An 18,926-nucleotide genomic window follows, 5' to 3' on the forward strand; every position below is an offset into this window, starting at 1 on the left:
TCAGCATCCTGTTGCTGTGCCCCACCCCCATGTACTCTGCATGCACCACCCTCCAAGGACTGCGCCCTAAGCCACAGGCTCTACTTGGCTTCGGGCCCCTTGCTAGGCCCCCATGGCGAGTCTGCTGGCCCCTCTCTGCCTGTGCTAGGGTCTTCATTGGTCCATTTCAACAGCTGTCTCCCTGGAAGCCATCCACTCGATGTGGAGGGCACAGCCAGCAAAGTGACAAGCCATAGGCTGGTCCCGACAGGCACTGCCTGCTCTGGGAGCTACCGTGGGACGGACAAGCGGTCACGATCAGGGCTTCAGTGAGTGCCGAAGCTGGGCTGTGGCCACAGCAGCTGGAACTTGCTGAGCTGGACAGCCACATGTGTCCTGTGGAGCTGGGCCTCTTGTGCCAAGTTTCCCTGCTCTTGGCACGAGTCCAAGGCTAAGCGTTTGTGAATTGTCACCAAAGGGCTGAGGGAGAGCTACAAACCCAGAAAAAAAACAGCAAGGCCCCCATTTAATGATTTAACACTGCCGTTTCTAAAATCTGGGATGGGATGGCTTCTGGGTCCCCTTGGCCTGGCTGCTTCTGCTGCTGTCCATACCCAGCGAAGGAGCTTGTGTTTCTCTGTGCATTGCATGATTTAATCTTGTCCTGCTGGCACTCAATAACGTGCTGAGCAATATCCGCGCCCCCAACAGTCCCCCCTTTCCACGTGAGGGCTTCCCCCTTGTACAACCATCCCTCTGGTTTTTCCTTGGGATAATTTATATCAATTTGGGATACATTTCACATGGCTGTGCCTGATACCCCGTGGAATTTCATGGTGGGAGTGTTTCGTGTCCGTGGATCAGGGGAAGCCTCTGGTAATCACCATGAGAGCCACGAGCAGCAACCATTTTGAGGAAGAACCTTAATGACCACCTCCTCCAATCCCCTCCTCTACTGGGCAAGTGAAAGAATTCAGAAGCCCGGAGGCCACAGAGCAAATCTAGGGCCACAGAGCGAGTCCACCCCATACCATATCGAGCGAGCTAAACCCCAGTTTGCCCCACACCCACCAAGCTGCCCACCCCTTGCTGGGACCCATTTGCTAGCCCTGGGGCAGGGTAGAGCTGGCACCGTGACAGATGCCACACACAGTCTCAGAGCTTTTAGGGGACACATTCCCCAGAGCTTAGAGCCTGCCTAATTGCCACCTCGATCTGCAGACATAGGAATGGAATTTTAACATGCAGCGCAGTGAGTGACACCAATCAAAGTGATTGATACACAATGGCAGAACCCAGAAATGCATCCGAGTGCCAAGAGAGGCAGGGTGACAGGGCTGGGGGTGGGGTGCATGACAGGGCAGGGCAGGGTGACAAGAGACAGGCTGTCTATGCCAGGGAGGAGGGTGCGTGTGAGACCCTCCCCCATGGCCCTCAGAGGGGATGGGACGTTCCTGTCCTACTTGGATAGAGATTGCTGAGCCAAGGCCTGGGGAGCTCTTCCAACTGGACCCTCTGCCTTGCCCCAGTTCATGGAATGGCTGTGGCCCACTGGGGCCTTCCTGACAGAAGCTGGGCCTGCCCTGGTGGCAGTGGCCTGTGACAAACACCCAGGGAAGGAAGGGTTGCTGCTCTCCCACCTGCTTGCCCTCTTTGCCTGGATCTGTGGTGTCTCAGCAGCTGCACCGTGTGCACAAGGAAGGCCATTGTTCCCGGCTTCAGCATGGCAGGAGATGAGTCCCCAGAAAAAAAATAAATAACCAGTGCATTGCCAGGGGCCGAGTGACCCAGTGAGGGTGGGTGGGTAGCTGGCCACTCTTGCCCAGTGTACCAAATTCTTATGCCGAGGACAGAGGGGTTGGCACCTTCCACAGGAGACAGACGGCTATAACCGTGGACAAGCACAACCCCGCGCAATTGCATTCCGAACGCCGCCCCCCCCCCCCCACCGCCTGTGCCTGTGAGCCAAGGCCTCTCTACAGGGGCAGCTAGGGAGGGTCTTGCCTACTGTCCAGGTCTCTGCAGACAGTTCTGTGCTTGCCTAGTTCATGCTTTGGGTAATAGGGGCACAAGCTCAACAGTGTCCTATCAGGCAGCTCCTGAGTGACAGCGCGGTGTGGACTGCTTTTATGTGGTGCCACACAGCTGGTTCTAGAATCTTCGCTTCAGTGTCTGCCTCTCATTTCCAGTCACACAGTTGAGCACTGAGCCAGTTGTACCTAGGAAGCTGTACATATGGAATGGAACCATACAACTTCTCAAAACAGCTTAGAGAAGTTCTCCATTCAGAGCTGTTTTTTGGGGGGTACAGGCAAAAGGCTTGGGTGGCTCCAGCAATCATCCTCACTGGATACCACAGATGAGATCAGATGCACCAGGGTATGCTCCTAAGAGGGAGTGAATGTCTCATGTGCTTACTGGGGGCATGCATGAAGCCTTGGGTAAGATCTCCAGCACAGCATCCATAGACTGAGCACCAATGTACATACTTGTAATTCTAGCACTCTGGAGAGAGCGGCAGCAGGATTAGGAATTCAAGGTCATCCTCAGCTACAGCGTGGGTTTAGGCCAGTTTGGACAACTTAGTGTATGTAATCCTGTTTCAAGAATAAGAGTCAGGTGAAGCTGGGAGGTGGTGGTGCACACCTTTAATCCCAGCACTCAAGAGGCAGAGGCAGGCGGATCTCTGAGTTTGAGACCAGCCTGGTCTACAGAGGGAGTTCTAGGATAGCCAGGACTACACAGAGAAACCCTGTCTAAAAACCAACAAAGCAGGGCGGTTAGAAGAGAGGGAGAAGAAACAATGCGGGGGTGGGTGGGGTAGGTGGAAGCAAGAATAAGAATGGGAGAGAGGAGAGAGGGGAAAACTACAACTATTTCAACACAAACTTCCCAGGAACATGGAAATGGCTTAGCTGACCAGTGGGGAAAGAAGGGTGTGTTATCACCGGGGGGAATGAGAGGCCAGGCAATCTGTCCACATCTCCATGCTGTGTCTGAGGAAACACTCAGGGTATGCCAGCCTCACTTTCCTACATGCTGTTCCCAGCGGCCACTGGGGCTTCCCAGAGCCAGCTCTGGAGCCTTCCCACCTTCCTTCCAGCCTGGGTGAGGAGGAGCATACTGCTGTGGACTCAGGGGAAGATGTGGTTCCCCTGAACTAAGCTTCTAAGTGCAAACACTAACGGCACAAGGAAATGGAAGCAGAGACCATGTGGTTCTCCACTCAAGGCCACCAGAACCAGGAGCTCCATCTGGGCGTCTCCCTCATGCTGTCCATGAGGCTCAGGTGTCTACAGAGACTGGACACAACCAGGAGAAAACAGATGTAAGGCAGAACCAATAAGGCAGAAGATTCCAGACCCCAGAGACTGTAGGTGGGTGGAGAAGCAGATGCAGAAGGACCTATCTGGACCCTACTCCTTAGCTAAGGTCTACACTGCTTGATCTCGGATAAAACCAATGGACGGTGCTGGCTCCTCTGTTCACTGGCATCAAAGAAGAAAGACATCAGACACCCACCAGATTCCTCGTCTGTGCCTTAGCTGGACAAATGCTGGAAAGAAGGGACACAAGGAGCCAGCAAGAGGAGGTCAGGCAGCTTTATACTGGCCAGCTGCACCGACAGGGGGGCTGTTTGGCCGAGTGGCTCAGGAATGCGGTGTCTTCAGCCCAACAGAGGCCTAGAAGCTAAGCAACCAGGAAGACAGTCAGCTTGAGGTGAGGGATAAGGGGAGGTGGGAATCTCAGGACCACCAACTTGATGAACATGCCTGGAAGGTGAGAGGTAGACATCATCTGGTTGGATGCAGGGCTGGGGCCGAGCAAGGGTGGAGGACAGCCGAGTCAAGCTGGGGGCCCAACGGTCTGGGAGGGGATCCAAGGACTGGTGTGATGGGATAGGAGATTTAGGAGCAAGGAGCAAGTAGAAACTTTTGGAAGGCCCTGCTGGTGGGGTGCTAGCTCATCAAGTGGGAAAGCGCGCCCCAGAGGCTGTCTCTTGCTCCTGATCACCATGAGCAGCACAGGAGTCACGTCATGGTGTGGTACCAGGTGTAATTCCTGTCAGGGGACTGGGGACAGCCAGGACACGGATGAACTCAGTCATGTTAGGAATAAAGGCCCAGGGGTGATCTGGGCCAGGCCAGGGGCTAGACAAGGGCGGTGGGAATCATACAACGTGAGGCATGGTGAAATATCACCTGGAGCTACTTGTGTCAAAGGCCAAGCTCACTCCCTAGGTAAGAAGCGAGACCTGAAGCATCTCAGAGGGACGCCTCCCGGAGATGGCCACTCTAGGAAGAAGACGGCAGTCAGGCTGCATGAGCTAGTTAGAACGACTTCAGATAGTCAGAAAGAGTAATTAAATATAGCGCAGATGGATCCTTCAAAAGTGACAGCAGCATCCACGTGAGGAATAGGAAATCCATTAGCTCCTTCGTTAAAAACAGGGAGAAGGGGGCAAAGCGCTCCCTCCTGACTGGCTGTCACTCCAGCAGTGAGCCGCCCGCCCTCTGCCACCCCAGGGGCTTCTAATGATGGCCCTGGAGGGAGCCCGTAGCTTTTAAAAGTTTCCTTAATTTTCATAGGTTATATTTTAGGAGAAGTTATGAGCTGGCATAGCAAAATTTTGCTTTGCTCTCCTGCTAGCATGGAAGGAAGGGGTGCGGGTAACGGAAACTCCACGGGCCACACGGTGCCCACCAGTGCATAACACAGCCTGGGGCCTGCACCAGCCAAGCAGTGACATCATGGGGGAGGTCACCCCTGGTCCCCAAAGAGCCGCAAGCCCGACTCTCTGTGTCTCTGACCTCAGAGTCTGAGTCCTCTGAGGTCTTCCGCTGTGATGGGGCAATCTGCTGGGTCCCGGGACTGCAACATCCCCCCCTCCCTATGCCACAGGTCACAGAGAGGAAGCAGTGTTCTGTTAGACAGGCTACCAGAGGTCTCGGGATTCATGCCGCCACACTTTCCAAGTGCTCCCAAATTCCGATCTGTGGTTTCATTACATACACTGCTCTGCAAAGTCACCTCTGAGGATTTAGGTTTGTCTTTCCCATCTGTGAGAGACTCCACACAAGGTTTAGATTTTGTTTGAGGTTTGTTTTTAGGCAGGGTCTTTCTTGTTGTGCAGCCCGGGCTGACCTGGAACTTACTATGTATTCCAGACTGACCTCCAAGTCACAGTGAGCCCACTGCCTCAGCTGAGGGTTGGGACCACAGACGTGTGCCACCAGACCCAGGGCAGCCCAAGTGGGGAGGGCAGAGGCCGCCCGAGCAGTCCTGCAGCCAGCAGGCTTGGAGTACGTGTGCAGTGGTTTCTGTCCCCGCCAGCCAGAGCACCATCAGCTGCTGCCCTGCACATGTGTGTGGGTCATCACCATCTTACAGAAACCCCCAAATAACGGCTGACCCACAGCCTCGAGGCGATCTTTAGAGAGGTGCCCCATTGAGATGTCCCTTCCCAGCACATTCCCCACTCATCCTAGTACACTCCAAGCTGCCCTTGGGGGTGCTGAAAGGAATTTACTGCAGCGCTGTCCCCATAGGAAAGGAACACTGTTGTGTGTGGTCTATCGCTTCACTCCCCAGCCCCTCCTCCTTCTCCCCCTCTGGAACCAGCTGGGCATCTGCAGCTCTACACAGGACACAAACACAGGGCTGCCGGTCCCGGTAGCCACGCTGCTTCCTGTGTTGAGCATCTCACAAGCCGCCAGGTACAATCTAACTCACCGAGGGCGGAGCAAGCCAGGAGTGGAGTGTAGAGACCAAGCCTTGGAGGACAGGCCTGGAGGTAGAGACCAGATCCCAAGAGGGAGAGCATTTTCTAGTGAGCAGATGTTTCTCAGAGTGCTGGCTGCCGGCTCCAGGTTGTAAGCAATCATGAAAGCCAGGTGTGATGCCTCATGCCATTCATGCCAGCACTTAGGAGGTTGAGGCAGGAGAACTATCCTAATAAGTTCAACGTCAAAGGGCCACAGACTGGGACCTGTCTTAAAAAGCAAATTATACAAAAGAAATGGACTTACTGACAACGACATGCCCCAGCTGCGAAGTTTGGAAGATTGCTAATACACATTTTAAGGATGTCCTTGGGCACTCGGAGAAACAGGAAGTGACCTCCATAACCCACATGCCCTCATGGTGACCCTAGCAGCAACCCAGGTCCCAGGTGCTTGTTAATGTTCGGTTGCTAGGACAACCAGACTTCCCGAGCCACCGGGTGTCCCCCACTGCTTAGATCTCTGCAGGTGTCGCCAGCTAGCCTGGAAACGGGATCCACAGAAGTGACCTCTGCAGCTTTATTGCCTCTGGATAAATACAAATATGCTTCCCCTCAACGGAAATTAGACTTAGCCAGATTTTTTTCGGATTAATATATTCCAAATATTTAACGTATAGATAGCATGCTGAAGGGCACACATTTTCCCGGGCTTTCTCTCGTTTCCTGTGTGTGGAAATGAACTACAGACTGCCCGACCTCAAAGCCACAGACCAGGATCCTGAGGAAGTATCAGACACCATGGCCCTGTGGCTCTGTTTGCAACGCTTGGGGTTGGTGAGGCCTGGTTAAAGGAGCCACTGGCCATATGGGTCTCTGGGATCCAAAAATGTGGCTCATGTGACTGAGGGAGAAAGTTAAAAGTTTTTAAACTTCAGCTCAACTGAATTTAGGTTTAAGTGGCTATGTGGGGTGGGGGTCCCCATGGTCCACCGGCCTGGACCCCAACTCCCAGCCCGTCTCAGGGGCAGTACCCGCTTAGGTACATGTGGTATGGCTCTCAATGCAGAAGCAAGGCTGCACAAACTTGCACACCTCTACCCTGGGTGTCCTGGCTGCATACGAAGCCCACCAACCGCCCAAACCCTAGCCCTACACCTCTCAGGGGCTCCCAAGATTGCTGCGGCTCAGTGACATTAGTGCCACCCCCCCATATGGATCACCAGCCCAATGCTGAAGAAGTGGGATGTCTCCTCACACTTTTTAAGAAGGAGTGGGCCAGAAGACACATACCTCTGCCATATTCCCATGTCAGAGGACAGTCCTGGGGGGTCCTCAGGGAACCCAGGATGGGCACTGTTCCTCCCTGTCACCCCGTCACCCAGACATCTGCATGTGGTGCCTCCAGCCCTCCCTCAAGCCCACAGTGACGCTGGCATTGGTGTTAGGGCAAAGTCTGAAGAGGACAGCCTGACCCACAGATCCGTCTACACATGGAACACGTGACCAGTCTAGTGCACGCTGAGGAGCCACACCTGGACGGGGGTGGGGACGAACTGCAGCCATACATTAGGGCCCAATGGCACTGCCTCACTCAGTTTGACAGCCTGAGGCATCTCATTCTTAATGCCGTCAGGAGAAAGATCCAGAAATGCTTTCTTACGGAGGACTAGTCAAGGATCCCTTTTTTGGGGGGGAAGGGGAGCGGTTTAAGACAGGGTTTCTCTGTGTAGCTCTGACTGCCCTGGAACTCACTCTGTAGATCAGCTTGGCTCTGAACTCAGAGATCCACCTGCCTCTGCCTCCCAAAGCACTGGGATTAAAGGCATGCGCCACCATTCCCAACTAACGATCATATTTAAGCTAAATCAGGCGACATAATTCTCACAGAAAAATGGCCCAGGCAGGAAGTGACCAGCGCCCATGACTGGCACTCCTTCTTATACCTGTTCCAGGGTCTCCTTTCAACTCTGGAGCCTAATCCTACCTCACACGTCTGCTCCACCACCACCCCCTCCAGCCACCTTCTCAGCCATCACAGGAGGGCGGGAGGCACGTCAGAGGTCAGGCAGAGAAATTAGAGCAGGCTCCATTCTGGGTCTAAGAGCCCACGGGGCTGTCCTGGCCTCTCACATGGGTATGCAGTGGTAGTAGTGTGCGTGCTCTTTGTCCACTTTCCTGGTAGGCTGACCCCTCCTTGTTTCAACTGAGCACCGTGACTGGATTAGGAGATTAGTAAAGCACACCCCTGGTATTGACGGAGAGGAGCGGCAGGCAGGCAGGGCAGCACGGGGAAGACCCCCGAGTGTGAGGCGCTCCATCCATTAGAGGCTAGGGCCCTGACAGGAAAAAGCACAGGCTCACTCCCCCTCTCTGTCTCCTCCTCTCGGCCCTGAGATGAGCCACCTTGCTGTATCACACGCTCCCTGCTACAGGGCTCAGCGTTATCACGCACAGGCACAGGATCGTCAGAGCCCAGTGACCATGGACTGAGCCCTCTGAGGTGGGGAGATTTTCAGGGGGGACAAGGCAGAGGAACATCATCTGCAGAGCAGCCACCTACCTAAGTTAGGCAGGAAAGTGTCCTTCCCTGTCCTTCACAGATGGACCCCAAAGGCACTTGGTATAAAAGAGACTTCACTCTTTAGACAACGTGGCACCCCTTGCACCAGGAGCATGGCCACTGCCCCTGAGCTCACCAGGCCACTACCTGCATTGGAAGCTCAAACGAAGACTCCATTTCTCCAGGGCTATCAGTTAAGCCCCTGCTTAACCCAGATCCCACATCACAGATGACGGCCTGCTTACATTTCCATTCATCCCATCATCCTCACACCTGCCCATGGGGTCCACATCAGCCAGGAAAACCTCCAAACAAGCTGACAGAGGTGGGGGCGGGGCGCTAAGCATCTCCCTGACATCCTCTGCACCCACTTCCTGAAGACCCACACTCACCCCCATCCCCAATACCGCCAACAGAAACACAGAAAAGAGCCCAGCTACGTGGCTGTCAGATGGGCAAGTCCTGGAGTGGGTGGCTCTTCACACTGCCCTAAGGCAGTGGGCTTCCCTGCCAGTAAGAACTCCGGCTACTCAGTCAGTGTTGGGTGATGGCCAGAGGGGCTGATGTACAGTCAAGGTCCCAGGCCTGTGCCTCTGAAGTCTCCTTGTCCTATAAACTCAGGGATGGTTCCTCAAATCTTGGACCCCATTTCAGGGAGACGAGCTGCAGGGCTCACGCAATCGTAATTCCCAAACCACTGCCCATGCCATCTTTCAGGGAGGGTCACAGCCTCAATTGCTTTGGCCATGCCTGCCACCCCAGGCTACCAGTCAACAATCCCTGAAGCCAGTGTGAGAGACGGTGCCTTGATGCTGGATTAATCCCCTTGAGTTTGGTGGCCTAAACCTCTTCAGCAAACTGCTGTTTGTTTGGTTTTGTTTCTCTGTGCACCTGTGCATCTGTGCATGCCCGTGTGCACACAGGGCTGTGAGAGCCAGAGATCAACCTTGGGTATCATTCCTCGGTCAACATCCACCTTCGATTTGGTGGGAGAGTCTCTCACTGAGTACTGGGGCTTGACAAGTAGATTAGGCTGGCTGGATTACAAATGAGTGCTACCATGCCTGGCTTTTTATGGGCTCTAGGGATCAGACTATGCCCTCATGGTTGCAAGGTAAACATTCTATCAACTGGGCTGCCACCCTAACCCCCAGCCGCTGGGTGTTTACAGAAGCTTCTGTAGTTGGTGCTGTAAAACGCACCGGCAGAGGAGAGCCATCACTGATGTCAGGTCCTTTCGCCTGTGTGTCAGGTCAGTCTAGACACATTACCCGCGTTCTACCTGTGTTTATCAGATGCTGTCGGCTTGAGACCCGTTTCTCTGCTACATTTCACACTCAGCTTCTGCACAAATGTACCACGAATTGCCAAACGGTCTTATTAATAAAAAAAACCTGGAGCCAGATATTGGGGTTAAAGCTGAGAGATCAGAGGAATAGGACAAGCCACAGCCAACCTCACCTCACCGACACCTCAGTCTCCAGAGAGACCGACTTCCTGTATACTCACGCCTGTATGCCTTTCTGTTCTGCCATCTTATTTCCTCTCTCCGTCCAGCTACATCACTTCTTCTTCCTGCCCGGCTCTGTCACTTCCTGTCTGTCTGTACAGACCTCCAGACCTTTATGGTTAGTGCTGGGATTAAAGGTATGTACCACCATGCCTGGCTCTGTTCCCAATGTGGCCTTGAACTCACAGAGATCCAGATGGATCTCTGCCTTCCGAGTGATAGGATTAAAGGCATGTGCTACCACTGCCTGACCTCTATGTTTACTATAGTGGCTGGCTTTTTCCTCTGAGCCTCAGATAAACTTTATTGGCGTACACAGATAAAATATCACCACATACAACGAGGAGCTAAAACTAACTCTGCGGCAGCCCCGATGTGGCAGGATAGGTTCAAGTTCACAGTACTGACAATGAAGCATCCAATGCCCCTCAGCCTCACCCCAGACGTGAGGGCTGACAGCCTACAGATCGTTCCCACCACTGGCACAAGCCGGTTTGCTTCCAGCCCCTGACTGATAACACAGCCTGTCCTCTCTCACTATAGCTGTCCTGAGGACACAGAGAGGGGCCCAGGGCAGGAAGCACTCCCTCAGCTGTCACCCAAGAGTCCTCAGCGCCACGCCCACAGTTCACTCCTCTTCCTTGTGTGGGTCTGCTAACCTCCTGTTTCCTAGCGCTGCCCACCAAGAGGCTAGAGCAGCAAGCACACCCGGCACCATATCCTAGAGGCGTTTCCAGAGGAGGACCAAGACCCTGAGCAAAGCTTGATAATGGCTGGGTCAGGACAAAGCTGTGCCTGGAGCACCTGATAGTCCTGTAGTATGGGAGAAGCCTCATGGACGGGCCATTGATGGCACTGGGACCAGCGGGAAGACCATGGATGTGAGGCACCGGGATGTGAGGTGATCATTTGAGAGAAGAAAATAAACCTCCACTGTGATGCATAAACATTGGGGAAAAGGGACAGCTCTTCCTCTGAGGGGCTCCACAGAATGACTATCTGTGGAGGAAAGGGGAGCAGGACTCACTTCGGCAGGTAAGCTGGTGACCTGCAGGAACTACCCTAAATCCTCCACAATGCTGTGTGGCTTCAGCTCATATAAACTATGTGGCAAGTGGGATGCAGACCCCCAGCACTAAGGGACTGACTCGGGTGTCTATCTGCTTCCTTTGGGGATCTGTAACTGGACAGAAGGGCACTTGGCAGACATACCTTAACAAGGTAACACCAGGAAAGTGACAGGGAAGCCCTCCCTACAGGGGGCAATCCTACCTGAAACCATCGTTCAGTGTCTCCGCTGGGAAGCAATGGGACAGAGCAAATCTTAGGCACATTCTGCAGAGCGTGCTACCAGGAATGCTCTACACAGCCACCGACATGGGAAGTCAACAAGATCTGGGGGGAAAGACCAGAGGGTAAAGGAGACAGGAGGCTGTTCTCGTGGGATCTCTGGATGGGCCCTGGGTGTTGGTGGGAGCTTGAGAGGTCCAGTGGTGGTTTGTAGCCTGCCATCTGGACCTGAGTTGCTCCCTCCGAGGGGAGGGTGGGGCTCTCTCCTCTTTCTGCAGTCCCTTGAGGCATGGTGCAACTGCAAGTTCACCTCCTAAGGTGCTGCCGTTGTCACTGTCTCTCCACGTGCAGAGCTGGTGTCAGCACTGGCGTTGGCTCTGCTGGCTGCTTAGCTGGGGCACAGCGCATGCGGCTCTAGTCTAGGAAGACAGGTGCCCGCGGCTCTAGTCTAGGAAGACAGGGGCCGCAGCTCTAGTCTAGGAAGACAGGTGCCCGCAGCTCTAGTCTTAGGAGCAACTTGGGAAGAAGGTGGGCCTCAGCGTAGAAGCCTTCTGGCCCCTGGCTGCCGGAGAGGTCCGCCATGTTAGCAGCGAGGCCACAGCTCCCATGGTGGGTGCTACTCCACAGATAAGGGGGTGTGCTGCATTGCTGCTACAGCCTGGACGAGCACAGGAATCTCCAGGAGTGAGTGCGCATTGTTTAAAGTTAACCTTACAGCTGAAGCGACCCGAGAAATCAGCATGGCAGCCCCTACAAGGGTCAGCGCAGGAGAGGGAACCATGCCTACAAATACACACAGTGTACCCCTGACCCACGCACCTTCAGTCACAGAAGGGAGTTCTGGATCTGCCCATTTGACCCTGCAGTTACCTCCACGACCAGGCAAGTGTGGCAGGCCCCAGGTCACTGTCCTCGGGCTGGCCCTGTGTCTCTGTGTCAAAGACACTGATGAGATCCCAGCATGCAACAGGCTAAATATCAGCATTCTTACTTAGTATAGAGATGTGGGCATGGTGACCTTTGTGGTGTGTCACAGGGAAATGATCCTAAGAGACAGGCAGGCCCCTGTGGCCCTATGGTTGCCTACGGCACGCTGTCCACTTCAGCCCACAGTCACCCATGGTCACATGTCACAGCCAGGGAGCAGATTCACACCTACCAGAGAGCAGCTGCTCCTCACGGCAGTTTCTGCTCGTCATCTTGGATTTGGCCATTAGTGGGTTGAACCACTTACTGTGGGCATCCACCCAATCAGCTGACAGAGCTGAGAGGAGCCAGACCTCCAGGCTGTGGCCTGTCCCTGAGGCCAGTGACCTGACAGTGGGACACACTTTGCACACTTCTCGGGAGCTCCAGGTCCCCTCTTCCACTAGTCAGTACTTCTGGCTTGGGGACGTTTTGTTGAAAAACTGGAGGAAACAGCTGACCCAGTGTCTTCATAAGCCACACTGACCCTGCCAAGTGACCGCCTGGGCTGTAGAGCCCCGGAGAAGGCAGAAACTTCTTCCTAGGTGAAGATACAAGCGGGTGCCCCTTCTTTGGCACAGGGCCAGGACTCTTGCCGTAGGGATGGTGGGAACTGGGCAGTGCCCAGCCTCAAGGGGCTGAGAGTGGTAGGAAGAGAGGCAGGTACAGAGAAACACAGGACTCACAGACAGGTCCACTTCCCAAGCTGGAAGACATGAAGCCAGCTGGTGGGTTGGGGAATACTTCCTTGGCAGTCCTCAGCACAGAGGCGGGGAGCGGACAGCCAATACAGAAACCATGAAGTGTTCACAGACAGCACGTGAACTTTACCACTGGGGGCCAGCGAGACGGCTCAGGGGGGAAAGCACTTGTGTGCAAGCCTGACCGTCTGAAAACAATCCCCAGAACCCACAGTGGAAGAGTGAACTGACTCCAGAAAACTGTCCTCTAACTTCCACGTGTGCTCCGTGGCTACACTCGCACTACACACACTCATCACACACTCAACATGCACATACAGTAGTGATAATAATAAAGCACACCTCTGACTCCTCCTCACAGTCAGCCTATGAATGCCCTTGAGATGTTCATCGTGGTGAGGACCAAACAGAAAACCAGCTACAGTCTGCCTGCCATGGAGATACACACCTAAGAGGCGGCCGACACCTGTAACGCACATAGGGATCATACCTCGAAAGAAGCATAGCGTGCTGGACCAGAGGACAGGAACTGTCGAGAAGGGCCATTAGCAGTAGCCAAACAGCATCCGTGCCCATCTCCTCCCACAAATGCACACACAAGAGATGCCATTGTGACAGCACAGAGTACGGCTTCCTCTTTAAGTCTCTGTTTCAGAACATCAAAGCGTTCGCAGCAGACACTGGCATGCAGACGCTAGCCGGGGCGGCCAGCAGAGTCTCTTCCTGTTCCTCACACTGGCAAAGGTCAGCCTTGCTGGCACTGCTCTTCCCTAGCTAGCGAGGGGCCTGGGAGCCAGGAAGCACAGGGGACATGCACCAGGTGCTGGAGGTGCCAGGCCAGCTGGCAGTCTTGATGGTGTCTGAAGAGACCAAAGCACTTCTCTAGCCTCTCAGCTGCCCAGTGCAGCCGGGACACAACGCTCGCACGGGGAAAGCTGAACAGGCAGCATGCGTACGGGATGGCCTGCCTTGCCTCAGACAAATAGTCGCAAGCTGGGTGAGGATCCCATCGACCAGCTGCTTTCAGGTGTCTCCCTGTGAATGTGGTCATGCAGAGGGCTGACAGACAGTTCTTCGTGGGAATCCCGTGTCGGGAAGGGAAGGAGGGTGCAGTGGGAAAGGCGGATGTTGATGCGGAGACTTGTTTTCGGCATGACAATCCCTGTGGATTGCAAGGATCTCTAGCACACAGCGAGGGGCAAATCAATTAGCGGGACAGAACCTGGCGAAGACAGCTGACCTGCCGCACGATCTCCCAAACCAGATGTCTAAAATGCATCTGCTGCAAGTGATGCCAGAGAGCCTGTAAAGAGAAACCTCCACAGTGTGGGAGAAAGAATGATGGACTATGCAGTATGTTTTCTATAAAATAAAAATAGTAAGAGGAGTTAAGCAGTTGCAGTAGAATAAGTTGGTGAGACAAGATCAGAGATGAAAAACTAAACCACAAAAGAAGGGTCAGCTATCAACTCCTGGAAAAACTAAACGTGAACAGACTAAAGTTACAGCTCACTATGTGGCACAGCAGTCACTATTTGCATAGACACAATAATGCACAGATTGACAAATCCATAACAATTATATTCGCATCACTTTTTGGTCTTTGGGCTAAAATCAAGTGTAAAAATTATACCCGTGACACAGTTATGCTAAGATGTTGAGAACAGCATCAGGAGCATATGTGAGGGATCTCTGTCACTCGAGACAGACAGTACACAAACAATATCCCACCAAGTGCAATCCATGTGTACACCTCATTAGGAATATGGATTCAAGGACTGGCAAGATGGCTCAGTAGCTAACGGCGTTCGCTGTGCAAGCCTAGTGACCTGAATTTGGTCCCCAGCACACACATGTGACAGATGGTTTCAAATATCAACTTGCCAGAGCCTAGACTTACCTGAGGAAAGAGCCTCAATTGAGGAATTGCCTAGATCAGGTCACCCTGTGGGCATGTCTGTGGGGATTGTGTTGATGGTCAACTGATGTAGGAAAAACCAGCCCACTGTTGGTGGTACCATTCCCTAGGCAGGGGGCCTTGACCCTTCTCCTCAAAGAGTGAAGAAGCAAGTCAATCTGATTTCTAGGGGGAGGGGAAGGAGAGGAGAAAGCTAAATGAAAGCCATAGACAGCATGGAAGCTTTTATTCACTTTCTGTTCTTGATTGTGACTATGATGTGACAACTGCTTGTGCTCCTGCCTTGATTTCCCTGAAATGATGGGTCGTAACCTGGAGCTATAAGCTGAATAAACTATTTCCTCCACTGGGATGCTTTGATCAGGATAGCTTATCACACTAACAGAAATGAAACCAGAATATCATATAAAGGGAGGGAGGGAGGGAGATAGGTGGGAAGGAAGGAAGGAAGGAAGGAAGGAAGGAAGGAAGGAAGGAAGGAAGGAAGGAAGGAAGGAAGGATGAACTGATTCCATAAAGTTGTCTTCTGACCTCTACATGTGTGCTATAGTATATGTGTGTTCACATACACATCTCAAACACACACATACAGACATTTTTTTTTTCTTTTTTGGTTTTCCAAGACACTGTTTCTCTGTATAGCCTTGGCTGTCCTGGAAGCTCTGTAGAGCAGGCTGGCCTAGAACTCACAAGAGATCCACTTTACCTGCCTGCCTCCAGAGTGCTGGGATTAAAGGTGTGTACCACCACTGCCTGGCATAAATAATCATTTTTAAATGAGAAATCTAGATGCAAATACCAGAATAAGTGCTAGCAGAGATAAAGGGATTTACTTGGAGAGCAGAAGTAAAACAGTATTGTAGTTCTGTTTAGAATAAACCATGCAATCCAAGCTCATGCTTTTTTAACAATTAAAAGAATAATCTTTAGGTCATGGTCTAGACCAGATTAGAAAGAGTCCAGAAGCTGACAGGCAGGAAGAGTTAACACCCCACACATGTAGCATTGTTGTCTATTTAGACGGCACTTGTCCGAAGAGGCATCAGCGCTGAAGGTTACAGAATCACAGTGGCTGTCATCGGGGTGGACAGGGACACAGCTAGAGGGCAGTGGTCATCTGCGTGTGTGCTGCTGTTATCAGAGAGGAGACGGAAAGTGAACGAATTAAGCTGTCAGCTGAAGACACTGGAGAGTGAGCCCTTTTCCTCCAGGAGAAGACAACCTATAGAAATCCAAAGATGCGCTAGAACGCGTCATCACTGATCACAACGCCGGGGCTAGGGCGTGACGAAGGGCGGGCACTGGCGGGACACTGCCCAGATCCCTCAGCTTCCCAGCATCATCAAACAATTTTTTACTCAACTTCTTAAAAAACCGATAAATAAAACCAGTTCTTTCAAGACCACAAGAGAGAGTTTCCAAGTGTCCTGTCCACGGGGAGCGGAAGAGAACCAAGCAAAGATGGGTATTATGTGGAGAGTGACATGGACAGGTGGTGTGCCGGAGAGCGAGACGGACAGACAGCTTGGGGAGTGAGGCCACTCAGCAACCACAGGTAGCTCCAAAAGGAACAAGCTTGAAGTCAGACAGATCCTTATCACAGGAGACTTAGACCAAGTCCACCGGGCTCTGCTGTCCTTGAGACTGACGGGATGGAGACTTTCTACCCTGGTGGGAAAGTCAGGACCAGACAGACACCCCCATTTCCAAACAATCTGACAAAAATCAAACTAAGGGGCAAGCTAGAAGAATTGCAGATAAAACCCACCCAGCGGCCTCAGGACTCAAGCGAAACAGCTCTTTCTTCAGTGTCTCAGAACTCTGCTCATTAAAGGGAACCATGTTTTGGAAGTGGAAGCTACAGATGCCAGGCAAGACCCAGAGTGAGCAAAAGAGAGTAAGGAACACAGACTTAGTAGCCCATGCTGGCCTCAAAATGACTCCGGCTTTGAACTTCCCTCCACCTCCAGAGTGTGGGGATTGTAGGCATGCTTCAGACCCAGGGTTTCCAGATGCTAGGCAAGCACTCTACCCACGGAGATACATCCCTAGCCGTGGTTTGTTTGTTTGTTTGTTTGTTTGTTCTGAGACAGGGGCTCACTCTGCAACTCAGCATTCCTCATGGCCTCAATCTCCAGACTGCTCGGATTAAAGGCAGGAGCCATCACACAGGGAAACATTTTCTATTAGATTCAGTTAGTGATTTTCGCTAGATTTAATGGGGTGGGGGGTTGACAGGAACAGGGAGGGGGAGTGAGTGAGGGAAGGAAGAGACACACAGAGAGGGAGAGGAGAATAGAATCTTATGTCCCCACTTGGGTAGACACTGACCCTAGGCCACTACCGAATGGCTGATTGAGACAGTCCATGGCCAACACGCCCCACAGTGGCCCTCACAAGGTGGAACCAGGTTTTTTTTGGGCTCCCGTGAAGGATGTGACCGGACATGGTATTGGGACAGAGGGCCTGCTGTCATCCTGAGTTGACATTTTCCGGAAATGAGTTCTATGAGGCTGTTCTTCCCCTAGAGACACACCGAGAGGTTTAGTTAACAGAGACAGGCCCCAGGAAGGAGACAGGGTTGGCTTGCTGATGGCGGCTTGTGAGCCGGGGCTGGCCAGGCCATCGAGGCTGCCTCTGACGGTGAGGGTAACTTAATTAGGGAAACTGCTTTCTTGAGCACTGGGACTGGGCAGAGAACAAGGACTAGAAACTGCAGCAGAGGGTTACGCAGGCCACTGCAGTGTCAGCCACGGGTCTGGAAACAGTTTCATGGAACCTGCTGGGCTGGGCCACTGTGCTAATCACTTCCTGCAGGCGGCCTCTGCTCCCTCACTAATGGGTCTTAATAAAAACTTCCAATTGGGCCAGTAAACCCCTCATTAAGCTGTTTTTAAAGCATGAATTTAAGAGCGGCAAGGGTGAAGGGTCACATGGGGCATTTAATTCACAACGGCTGGCGGGAGGTGCTGCCATGAAGGGAAACACCCAGGTTCGAGTGTCCCAGCCATATAAACATCCCATGCAGCCCAGGGCCTGCCAAGGACGGGCTGACAGGAGAGGGAACCCTCCACTTGGCAAGAACAAAGCTCCCCAAGTCATTAAGAGCTGCATCCACTTGGAAAGACTACAGATATGGTGGCCAAGAGCAGAATTCACGAAGTAATCTCTGAGTACCATTCTTGCAATGCAGCCTGGGCCCTCCTGGGCTGCATGGGAGCCATGGTTGTTGACATGCCAATCAGCTTCCTGCAGACCCCTGGCCTCTCTCCCCTGTGGCCTGCCCACTGGCTTGCCCCTTCCTTGGGGTGCATGCTCTAAAGTTGTCCCCACACTCCTGCTGTGGTTACAGCTAATGGGTTGCGTGTGATCCGAGGCAGATGCCTCTGTGGGTCCCTGTGCCTGGACACTGTGCCCAGGCAGCTGACACAGCAGAACTTCTGTCCTTGTCCTCATCAGCTGAGGACAAACTAATCACTTATCAGTGCAGCTTCTTGCTGAACTGAAGGAGCTCAGACTCGTTCAGACACTAAAGTGTCCAATTCTTATCCTGACTGTATCACACTGGAACACAGAAGGCACAGGGTCTTCTAGAACCCTTTTCTGAGTCCCAGGGGCCTTCACACCCCGGAGATCCTTAGACTCCTAGACATGTGCTGCCCTGCACTGTGGTGGGGGCCCAAGGGACACCGAAGGTTTCTAGTCCCCCCCCCTAAGCCTGATGGGAGCTCCTGAGGCACAAGGCTCTCATAGTACTACACCCAACAGCAGCTTGGTCCCCGTGTTCTTTACGGTCACCAGAGACAGTGTGGCCTAGAGACAGTGAGACCAAAGCCAGTGTCCCAAGGGGTCTAGGCAGAGAGAACAGGAAGTGTGGGTTACACTGTCGGGCATTATTTGGAGGTCAAGGCCTACACCCCATTCACCACCACAGAAAACACAAAGAACTTACAAAATGTTTTTGTGGTCTAAAACACTCCAAAGGCCTCTGGAATATGCTAGATTTCCTGACTGCCTGTCTAGGCCTGGAAGACCAACCACACAGTATAGCCCAAGAGCCAGGCTGGAGGAAGCTATGCTGCTTGGCTGGAGTCCCTCACGGGATCTCTCCAGTCTCTCAACGGGTGGCTCCTACAGCAGGCCACGCTCTTCCCGTCATCGCCCTTGGAGTCAGAGTAGCCATACCGTCGCTCCGGCCCCCCACAGCCCAGCCCTAGGAGGAGTCGGTCTGGGAATCAAACTGAGGAAACCCAGAGGATGGGACATAGGACTCAAGG

The 18,926-nt window shown here is 53.0% G+C and overlaps 1 protein-coding gene across 3 annotated transcripts in view; it reads right to left on the reverse strand.

Annotated features, from left to right (window-relative positions):
• The window catches only part of Lmf1 (lipase maturation factor 1), an 85,987-nt gene that overhangs the window by 50,132 nt on the left and 16,929 nt on the right, over positions 1-18,926 (reverse strand). Inside the window, exon 1 of one of the 3 annotated variants that reach the window (XM_076578131.1) lies at positions 13,222-14,029. The exons of the other annotated variants lie outside the window; for them this stretch is intronic. The gene's annotated coding sequence lies outside the window, so the exon portion shown is untranslated. Of the gene's footprint in view, positions 1-13,221; positions 14,030-18,926 lie in introns of those variants that run through there. 3 annotated transcript variants of the gene reach the window in all.

The sequence above is a fragment of the Peromyscus maniculatus genome, chromosome 8 (assembly GCF_049852395.1).
Source record: "Peromyscus maniculatus bairdii isolate BWxNUB_F1_BW_parent chromosome 8, HU_Pman_BW_mat_3.1, whole genome shotgun sequence".
Classification (NCBI taxonomy): Eukaryota; Metazoa; Chordata; class Mammalia; order Rodentia; family Cricetidae; genus Peromyscus; species Peromyscus maniculatus.